Here is a 9372-nt window from a genome sequence, read left to right as displayed (position 1 = left end):
AAAATGCAGGGATTGATGGCGACAACACCTAAGCATTGCCATGTAGGAAGCGGCAGCACCCCTCACTGACAGAGACATTCTTGTGGCTGACACTGCAGTGCTAACAGCAAGAATGCTGTCCTGTGAGAAGCCATTGCAGCCCAAGTCTCCACGGGCTTAATTGGCTCATGCCGTAAGGCAGACAATACCACTCCCCGAGGAGGGACTGCTGGCCTATTGTGTGAGGGATGAACGGTATGAGGACCAACTGGGTGACTATTGTGTCGCCCTTGTGTGGGACAGCGGCCCGCCATGTTGCCAGATCCCTGGCCTAGCCACACGATTACCTCTGGATGAGGAGGGAGCTCAACCGGTCTCCAACACACAGAATTACACCCAGGTGTTTAAACGGCCATGCCGTAATACAACCTTATGGTGGTTCTGCTCACCCCTGACAGTCTCGTCACATTCTGCTGTGTGAACAGCAGTGTGAATTCGCTGGAACAACGTGGAACGTGTAAACTGACGCTGTCAACGATACGCCCACGTAGTGCATGACTGTGAATGACAGATAATGCACTGGCTGCATGTTCAGAAGAGCCGGAGGCACAAAGTGCACCATGATTGCCCTCAGCCCTAAGGGGCGGAGGCACAACCTGAGGGTGGCCCGACTCACTAGAGCAAGGGACAGAGTCCCTGCTTTGCCCTCTAACACATGCCGAGGAGCGCTGCGGACTGTGAGAGTTGACGCCTGCAAGGCCTCTTGTTGAGGTGCCGGCCTAGGTGCCCAAAGTGCTGCAGGTGCCTGGCCACGTTGTTGTGGCACTGCACCTCTGAGCGAGCACACACCATGCAGTTATCCAATTTAGGATGCAAAGGCCCTCCCGCCAAGGACTATGTCCAATCGGGGGGCTAGACATATGCCGAATGGGAGGACACGGGACTCGAAGGTTCTGTCATCTAAGACAAGCCGGTCAGTGTGTCAGACCCGGGATCTGAGAATAAGCATCCCCGGTCGAGCATGGCAAGCCAGTCGCCTTGGAGGATGGCCTGTAAGACCCTCAGCCCTTCCTTGCCGGGAGTGCTGTAAGCAGCACCCCACCCTCCCGAAGACATAGTGGAACCCACCCAGGGGTCCACCTGAATTGTCTTCCAGGACAACCGCTGTCCCGAGAGACAGCGGGTGGGGTCTGGGGCCTTAACTGTCAGGACTGAGGTATGGGCTTAGCCCGCCGAGCACATTTTAGCCATACCCTGCCGGTTGGCCTGTAACCGGACCCGTAGGTCCCTGGAACTGCCAAACCTGACTGGGGTTGCACAGCCTGAGGGGTGACCGAGGCAGGCTACTCATGGCCTTGCCGGAGCATTCCTGCACCTCCTGTGCACCTCCACAGCCTCCTTAGGATGCTGTAGCAAAGCACTGGCCTTTTGGCCAAACATGGCCGGTGGCTCAATAGGCAGCGTGGGGGAGCTTGTCCTCCTATCGCAGCTTGGCCTGGGGCTGCCACAGACGGCACCTCACCAAAGGGCATCAATAGCATGCCTGCTGCCACTGCCTGGGGAGCCTGAAAGCCAGTCGCTGCAGCTCCTCAATAAGGTCCGGGCCCTAATGGTCACATAAGTGCCACATATAAGCCGGTGCTGAAGCAGTGACAGAATAACCCTGTGTTGACTAGCTGTGCCTAGATAGCCATAGTGCATTCTCGGGATGAGAAGGAGCTTACTTTGTGGTTTCGAACCGGTAACCGGATTATACCATGCAAGTTTACACCTATAGGTGCGTGAACGGCCTTGCCGTGATACACCGTACAGAGTATTCCGCCCGACAGCCGCGGCACACTCGAGTTGCCAACATTGGCGAAACTACATCACGGACGCGTGAGCTGACACGGTCAGCAATACGCCGTATATACAGTAGTGTGCAAATGGCTGTGATTTCAGGGCTTGCTCCTGGCAGACTCAGCACGTCCTATACACTGTATAGTGCGCTACTACACCTGAACGCGGAAAGCTGACTGCCACGGCAGCCATACGCTCATCCTGTCTATGACAGAACCCACGGTTCGGAGGATGAGCTTGCTCCGTGGCGTCCCCCGTCGCACGGGTTCTACCACGCAGTCTACACCGGAGTGCGTGAACGGCTTTAGCCGCAATACACTCAAGTGAGCTCTCTCTCACGAGGCGAGGCAAAAACACGGCACTACAGATGCGGAAGTCGCCCCAGCGACAATACGCCTGTATAGTGCGTTTTAATGCTATAGCCTGGCCGGGCTGTTGTTTTGATTGATTGATTTACTGATTTACTAACAGCTTGCAGAATTACAGTACATTTCGAGTACAACTCAATACAAATACTGTTAACAGAGAGTGGGCGATACCCTAAAGCATTACACTTGTTTACAATAGGGCCCACCATCTTCAATTCATCAAAACATTTAGAGACGTACGAATATACACAACTATATTCACTGCGCACTCGCAGGTCCCCTCCAGCCCACAGAATATGCAGCATGGATGCGTGAATTGACGCCATGCCAATAATACACCCATATAGTGCGTTGTATTCCACTGCCTTTAAGGATTACCGGGCCACTGGTCCTGTCTGTGTCACTGCACTCAGATCGACAGACAGGCTACACCACAGGAGCGTAAACTGGCGCCCCGCCAGCAATACCCCTGTATAGTGTGTTATATGGCCGTCGGATTCCTTCATTCCTCCTAGCCTCAACTGGCAAGAGGAAGAAAAACATACAGGAGTCAGGATCTTCATGAGCTGCTATCAGCATGACCAGGGAACCCACAGGTCACCCACTGGTCATGGCCATCCTCTGTGGGCATATGTGCCCCACGCAGCCCCAGAGAAACCCCTGCTGTTTCCATTTAATTCAATACCTATATACACTATTATTTTAATATGTTATATTAAATATATACAAATTTAATTGCTTAAACATGCTCAAAAAACGGGGAGTATAGTAATGTGCTTGAGAAGTGAGGGCACAATTTACCCTATGTGCAATTTACACTGCTGTCTCTCAGTCACATATTGATATTCATGTGTTGTTTTTTTTTTTTTTTCTCGGTAACATGTTTCATGTGGACCCCAAAGACTAGCTGACTGCCATGGCATCAGCTAATGGGGATCTTTCCAAATAGAAAAATAACTAAACAACAGCCAGCTGAGTTCTATAGTCTCTCTCTCTCTCTCTCTGGAGGAGGTTGCACCTGAATTTCCTAGCTGCACTGAGACACAGAGTGTTTGAGTTGGAGACAAACACTCTGCTCCAAACGTTTTGCATTATATAGTGTATATACGTATACCAATTTCCACTGTTTGGTCCACTAGAACAGGGATTTATGAGAGTCTCCCTCGACTTTCCAGGCAACAATTTACCCTACGATATATCACCGTGCACTGGAGACCAAACTTTGTTTGTTGTGGAATTAGCTCGTCCTGTCTATGACTGACAGGACCCACGGTTCGGAGGATAAGCTTGCTCCGTGGCTTCCCCCGTCCGTACGGGTTCTACCACGCAGTCTACACCAGGGTGTGTGAACGGCTTTAGCCGCAATACACCCCAGGGAGCTCTGTCTCTCACGAGGCGAAGCAAAAGAACACAGCACCAAAGACGCGGAAGCCGCCCCAGCGACAATACGCCTGTATACTATACACTAGTGTATAGTGTGCTGTGTTAAATGATAAGCCTATAGCGGGGCTGATGTTTCGCTGCGCCAAACGCAGGTCCACTCCGGCCCACGGAATATGCATCACGGATGCGTTAACTGACACCAAGCCAGTGATACAAACGTATAGTGCGATTATTCCACTGCTTTACAGGATTACAGAGCCAATGATCCTATAGCGGGGCTGATGTTTCGCTGCGCCAACCGCAGGTCCACTCCAGCCCACGGAATATGCATCACGGATGCGTTAACTGACACCAAGCCAGTGATACAAACGTATAGTGCGATTATTCCGCTGCTTTACAGGATTACAGAGCCAATGGTCCTGTCTGTGTCCCTGCCCACAGGTCGACAGACAGGCTACACCACAGGACGCGTAAACTAACACTATGTCAGCAATACGCCTGTAACGGTGTTTTGGCTGGTGTTACCCTGTTTTTGTTTGCTATACCTACAAACGAGCTGTGTGACAGCAATCCAGAGAGGAGCGATCCACGCCAGCTCTCTAACCTGCCTCCAGCAGTGGATTAATCCGGCTGCCAGAACTCGTGAGTAGTTGCTTTTCAAAAAGTCTAAAAAATGCAGTTATTGTTGATAACTTGCTCTGCACTTCCGTTGAGGAGACCACGTCTTGGACTGCTCGGTGGAGATCAAAAAAGCAGTGTAATCACGCACCACCTGGGCCTTATATACCCGTGCGTGCCAGTGCACTGGTGTGTCTTAAAGAGGTATCCACGTCACAAGTGAGGTGGGGACATTCCCCATACATATGAAATATGTTGGGTGGAGAGATAGTCTCTGATACGATAGAGAACAGGTTTGCGCTCAGCGCGTTCAGTGCGCCGGCAGGGACACCTTCACGTACCAAATCATTGATTCGCCGTGGGTCAAGCAGGGAAAAATATGTGTACAGTTCTCTGTTTTTAGCAAAACGTCGGGAAAGACTTTCATTGATTGTATCCAGAATTACATTGTGTACTGTAATCTCGTACTTCTGATACGCATCTGACATGGTTACATCACCACACAATTCGCCTGGCATCATTCTTTTCTTTTTTGGTCTCAGTTCTGGCAAAGCAACTTCCACCTCCGTGTCATCATATTCACACTCATCTAATTGCTCGTTCGCCCACTTCACAAAGCCGTCTGCTGCTGTTTTTACGCCTGCAAAATCTCTTACACATTTCTTCACATCCTCTTGTGTGCCTGTGACAAACCGTTGGGCAGTTATCAAATCCATTCCACTCGTTTGCAAGTAGTTGGATAGTGGAGTTGTTGTTTGAAAGATGCGGAGAAATGTCTGGGCAGTGAGGACAGTTTGGTATTTTAGCAGGTTATCTGCATAACCATTGGCCTTCGCGCGCATAGTCGGCGTATTATTTGCAAGGTTACTCAGGGCCCTGAGTGTCACTATGAGGTCGTTGTAAAGACATCCAGCTGGATTCCCAAACCTCCCAAAAACCTTTGTAAGGGCATCATCTTTAGCCCACCATCGCGTTTCACCTATTGGTGACAACCGCCTGTGTCGTGTGTCATTGCTCACGTCTTCCCATACATTAATTCGTTGGTACGAGTCTCGCAAGAACACAGCAATGTCTTTTAACAAGGAAAATAGGGTTGCACCCTGTAGAACGGCACTAGTTGTGTCCATTAGCACTAAATTCAGTACATGGCTATAACACCATACGTGTACCTGCGGAGCCTCAGATGACAATAGTGCAGAAAAGCCCTTGTATTGCCCCTGCATGTTAGCTGACAGCTTGTGTGGTATCAATTTGAATGGAATACATCCCAGCCTCTTTAACCTCAGCAGCAATACTCTCTTTAATGAGACGTCCAATAGTTTCTATGACAGTATTTACAGTTGTCTTGGCGAGGAGAGTTACCAGTGAACCTCTGCCCTTCGCACCGGAGTCGTGCAGCCGTTTGCTTTTCTCTATACATGAATTGACATGTGTCTGCATGGTTACGTCATATTTGCTCAACAAGAGAACGAGCTCTAAAAAAGTTCCATGGTCAGCAGCTTCGTCTTCCAAACTGTATGCAGCCTCTAATTTGTCTCCCCTGTAACTGAGCCCACGTTTTCCAATTACTTTAACAATGTCAATAACACGCTCTAAAATCTGTCGTCTTTGACGCACTTGATCTCTGGCTAATGCCATCTGATTGCCATCGAGTAGCTCAGGTATATTGCCTCTGTTGGCTCTTAAAAGGTAGGCGTATGCAGCATCTCTATGAGCCCCAACATTCTCATGCTCTTTTATCCGTTGACCGATATGTCTCCAGTCCTCCATTCCCACAGTGAAGGGATTGTAAATTTTTGAGAATGCCAAGCACACAGAGCAGTATGATGTATTTGATTTCTCACAGTATGTTAACCACGATCGCCATGTCCCATTCTTGCTGCAATTAAAGTTAGTCTTAACTGTGCTGTTGCTGGTTGACTGAAATGGATGAGACTTAAAAAAGAAATCCAAATCCACCGATTTTGGCCGTGTAAAGTAATTAAATGCAGGCTCCTCCACTACCAGTGCCACCACAGGCTCATTCCCCGGGCCAGCCCCCTCAGCGGCGACAACTTCACCAAGCCTACCTGCTTCTTTTTCAAACACCTGAGCAGCCGTCACATTGTTATTCTCGTCCGACTCCTGACTCAGAGTCAGACTCTCCTCCTCCGGCTCCAAGTCCTCGGGGCCGGGGTCCGTCTCCTCGGGGATAACAACAATGCACGGTGGTGGTGGAACTGGAGCAGCAGCAGCGCCGGTGCTGCTGCTAGCCGGCTCCTGGGCAGTTTCATCGCCGACAACAACACTCTTCTCAGCGGCCTGTGGCCGGGCTGAAAACATCTTGGTTAATTTTAAACATTTTCCTGCATCCGCCTCGAGACCCTTTCACTTCTTCGCCCGTGCTTTCTCTGCACCACCCTTTACCGTCTTTTTTTTATCCATGTCAGTTTATTTTTAATGTCACCTTTTTATTCCGCTGTGTAACCACACTTCCTTCAACGCGCCAGACTTTTTTGAATTAGAATACGTCAGAGTAAAATGGACCAAACCACTTTAGGCTTGCCTTCAGCGGCCGAGAGGGAATACAGGCCGCTCCACCAATGTCACAATCACTTCAACCCCCCCTATGAGATTATGGACACAGTGGACTGGGCCGGCCCAATTCTGAGAAATGGGAAATGGCAGCAAATCGGTGTTTTTTTTTTTTTTTCTGCGCTTGTTTTTTTTTTTTTTTCTGCGGCTTGGGCCGGCCCTCCCTTGCGCGGCCCTTCTGGCAAATGCCAGAATTGCCAGACCGTCCAGTCCGGGCCTGATATGGGGTATTATTCTACATTTCTCATAAAGTGACTTACATCCAAATGTCCCCTTTTCAGTCTTGGAGGAGGTAATTTTATTTTGCTGTTAGGCTCCAAGTACAATTTGTACTTACGTCTAGACATTCTTTAAAAAAAAATTAAAAGGAGAAAAAAGACGACATTAGTAACTGACAGATTCTTGAACAGAATGTGAGTTTACACTTTAAAAAAATAACTAAACAGAAGGGTGTTATAGCCTATTTTCCCCCATTGTTCAACAGGACATCCTGTAATGCTCAATAAAGTTTTAATGTGTGCTTATTACCGCCTAAAGTGAAAGGTCTCGAGGACGCAGTAGTACGCACCAATCAGAGTGGCGAATAGAACCTACTCTACACCGACCCCAACCCCACACGAGCAATTCTTTCTTTCACTTTCACCGTGAATGGGGGAAAGCTGATGGCGCGGCTGGCGCCATGTATTTTATCTTATTTTTCTTTGTCTTGATTTTTGTATTTTTCGTTTTCGTGCCCGACGTTCCCACATACTATTTAATGGGTTTTCTTGACTGGATTGTCAACTTCATAACGCCAAAAATGTGGAAGTTCGTCATAAGCGGGATAGCCATACGAATGTTCTTGGTTTGGGTTAGCGACGTGTGGTACAGAAGAGGAAACTATTGGACCCCTGCGTCAGTGCTTTTTTATTTGTTTTATTTGCTCCTTGATTTCTGGTATTTGCTTTTAAAAACACTTTACTGTTGCACTTGGGAAGAACCGCGGTTCGTTTTGATGTTGGTGGCGGCCGCGGTGGTGATCTGGTGTCTGGATTACTGCTATTGGCTGTTTCGGCTGTGAAAACGGTGAGTTACAAACAACACATTGTTCTCGCTTTAGGTGGTCTCGACTACAACACTTTCTATCTGTCTGGCTGTCTCTCCATTTATTCAATTCAACTCTCTCCTCTTTCAACCCCTTCTCAACCCCAACTCGTCGTTTTCTCGGTATGAAAATACCAAAAATAATAAAAATATATTCTGAATATTATAATTGTCATAGAGATCACAATAACCGTATCGAAACACACAGTTTCCCCCCAGTAATATAGCATATAATTGCCACTGCTCAGCAGTCAGCACTAGAGAGTGACATTTTGTCGGGATTCCCGTGGGTCACGTGATTCCCGCGGGAATCCCGTGGGATGGGATTAATCCCGTGATCGGGACGGGACGGGAATGAAAGTCAACGGGAGCGTGCAGGAGCGGGAATGACATCTATCTAGAATCATAATGATCATTTTCAGCTGGTCGTGGCGCCAACCAAAAGAACAGAAGCACCCATATTTGTAGTCATCTTTCAGTGAGACAACGCTCTTTTGACTAGCGTTAGCAAGTCAAAAGAACTACACATACCCATAATCCATCAGTGCTTGTAGCCGGAACTTAAATGCGGAGGCCCCGGGAAGAAGAAGAATAAGTGAAAAACTGAACAGACACAAGTCAACAACAACGAGAAGCACAACTATCACAGACAGTACAGTAGCACCGGTGATCAGCACACTGAGCACAGTAAAGCCTTAGCACACAACGAAAGTACGACTACGAAACAACAAATGGATGGCGCCGGCGGCGGGGGAGATGATGCCCAAATTAAAGAACTTTTGCAGCGCAAAGTGAGGAGTAATGATATGTCTGTTAGACTCATAAAACTTGTCGGGAAGTCTAAACTGTTGACAGCGTTCATGAGAGTTGAGCATAATGGGAACAATACTGTGTATGCAGCGTGTAAAAATTGCGTTGTGCTAGTAAAATACACAACGGAAGGAGGGACAAGTGGTCTCAACAGACACGTATGCAAATCAAATAAGAGTGAGAACCAGCCAAAGATGTCTTCGTTTGTCAAACGTAAATTGCCTGTTCGTGCCAAGTCTTCCCTAACCAACAAACTAGCTAGAATGTGTAGCAAGGACTTGCGACCTTTTTCAACCGTAGAGGGGCAGGGATTTATTACAGTTGCCCAGGAGCTGCTTGATATTGGTGCAAAATATGGAGGGGCCATTCAAGCAGAGGACCTGCTCACCTGTGCTCGTACTGTCAGTAGACATGTTGAAGGAGAGTATGACAAAGTGAAAACACTCCTCTTGGAAGAGTTCAAACAGGTACGTTATGTTGCACAATTGTATAATGTAAATGCATGTTTATCTCATGCAGTATAAAGTGTCAAAAAAAGTATATAGTTATGTTTAGTTTTAGGACTTAAAATTAATGCAGCCTACTTAATTTGTTTAGTGCAGAGACTATGCTGTCACCACTGACCTGTGGACAGAGGAGAAGACAAACGCCAACTACATCACCGTTACAGTCCATTACATCTTAAACTGGGAGATAAAAAAACGCATCCTGGCCACAA

The sequence above is a fragment of the Protomyctophum parallelum genome (assembly GCF_964188405.1).
Source record: "Protomyctophum parallelum genome assembly, chromosome: 3".
Classification (NCBI taxonomy): domain Eukaryota; kingdom Metazoa; phylum Chordata; class Actinopteri; order Myctophiformes; family Myctophidae; genus Protomyctophum; species Protomyctophum parallelum.
Note: the sequence above shows the minus strand (reverse complement) of the source record.